We start from the raw sequence: 2,331 nt of genomic DNA on the forward strand, positions 1-2,331 counted from the left end.
ATGCGTTGGATGCTCGGTGTGCGCTGAGCACTCTTTGAGGATCGGAGTGTCCATCAGTGAATAAAACAAATGCAGTGTCCCATTGAGGAAGCATATGTCCTACCAGAGTATCAGGTATTCAACAGAAAAGCATGCCAGAAGGTACGTACTGCGAAGACTAAGGAAGCAGAGAAGAGAATAGGGACATTGGAGGGAGAAGTAGCTACCTTAAACGCAGTGGTCTGGAGACAGCTACCTGTGATGCGGGGCAGGCCTTGGGGTGGGAGCCTGGAAGTGAGCTCTCCAGAGACCCCGCGGAAGAGCGCTTCTGGTGCGAAATGAGCCCGCATGCTTTCCGGGGGCATGTCTGGTGTGCTCGAGGGATGGCCAAGAGAGCAGTGTGGCAGTCACAGAGAACTCAGGGGATAGCGGTAGCAAATGAGATCCAGGGATTAATGGAAACCAGATTGCAGGACCTGAAGACTACTGAGAAGCCTTGGGCTTTTTTTCTTGGAGACCTATAAGCAGGAGGATGATATGATCTGAATTACATCCTCACAGGACCACCCTGGCTGCTGGGGTGAGCAGACCAGAGGGGCCACTGGCAGAGACAGGCAGAGCACTTAAGACCTTTGCCATGATTCACGTGAGGCCTGACGGGAGCACGGATAAGACTGGTTGCCGCGGAGGTGAAGAGAAACTGTCAGATTGTGGGCACGGTCTGCGGATGGCACTCTCAAGGTTTATTTGTGGATTCAATGTGGGATGGGAAAAAATATTCAACAATGACTAGCAATTAAAAGAAAGAGAAGGATGTGGTTGCTAATTAGCTGCAACGAGGAACACTAAACAAGAAGCCAATTTGACTGACAAAGCTCAGACTGTTCCGTTTCAGATGTTAGACATGAAAGCAGGCAAGTCAAGATACAGATCTGGGTGAACGAGAGGAGTGGAGGATGCCCAGTGTGTCCATGGGTTTGGACCAATGAGTTTAAACTAAGTCATCAAGGGAGTGAGTACAGCCAACCCTCTGTATCCACGGGTTCCTTATTTGGATTCAAACATGTGTTTGTTTTCTGTTGCTATGACAAAATACCTGAGAGCATTCAACTTAAAGAAGAAAATGTTCATTTTGTTGGCTTATTGTTTCAGAGGTTTTACTCCGTCATCCATTGACTCTATGGCTTCTGGGCCTCTGGTGAGTTTGAACACAATGGCAGGGAGCCATGAGAGAGCAAAGCTGCTCCAGGAAACAGAGAGAGAAAGAGACGGAGAAAGAGGACAGGGACAAAATATACCTTTCAAGGATACGTCCCCAATGACCAACTTCCTCTATGTAGGCATTACTTTCCAGAGCCCGTGCATTTATCAATGGATTAATCCATTCATGAGGCCAGAGCCCTGAGGATCCAATCTCCTCCTAAACTCCCTACCTCTGAACTGGGGATGGAGTCTTAAACACGTGGTCTTTTAGAGAACATTTAAGATTCAAATCATAACAAGCTACCACTGAAGAAGAAAATATTCTTCAAAGAGCTGCACTTGTACTGATCCAAATGATAGCTCCCCAGTAAGCATTTCTTACACAAAGTGATCCACGATGAAAAATCAATCAAGAACGCTGATTTTCAGATTTTGCGATTTTCCTAACAAATAAGTGTATCATCCGCTACAAACATATGCATGTGTTTTTGCATGAATATGCAAATATCTTTGATCAAACTACATGAAATTGCCATTACTGTAGCCAGATTAGCCAAACAAGTCAATGTCAACAATTTCACACAATAGAACCTAGTATTTCTGGCTCTGTTCTAATCAAAATTACTGACCAAGCTGAAAAGGTTAGTTTTAAAGATAAAGGGAATGGGGTCTTGCCGACTACTTCATGCTTCTACAAAGAAAACAAAAACAATCACAGCTCTCTAAGTACCAATTATATTTTGCTATTATTTCCAAGATGACGCTATTAACTATGTTAAGATGCTATAAGGTAAAATATCATGCTGGTGACTTCTTTAGTCAAGTTGGGTAGATATTATCTCTTGACTAATGAGTAAGGGTTCATTTGATTATAAAATGCAGTAGTATATTAGTGCGGTTTCAATGCACATTATATGCTGTGCTATATCTAACTGGCACAGATTCTAATTCCAATGCTTTTATGTAGGCCTCACTTCTCTATTAAAATTGAAGTGTTAATTTGCCAGTAATCACCCCCACTTTCTCCTATAGCCTAGCTAAAAGGACAGGCTCTTACTGCATGGATAAAATGTAGTAATGCGTTTAGTGCTAGGCCATGATTTTAGACCTCCAGCTGTTTTACTGGTTGTGTAACTAAAAATAAGATAA

Source organism: Muscardinus avellanarius (genome assembly GCF_963383645.1).
Source record: "Muscardinus avellanarius genome assembly, chromosome: 14".
Lineage (NCBI taxonomy): Eukaryota > Metazoa > Chordata > Mammalia > Rodentia > Gliridae > Muscardinus > Muscardinus avellanarius.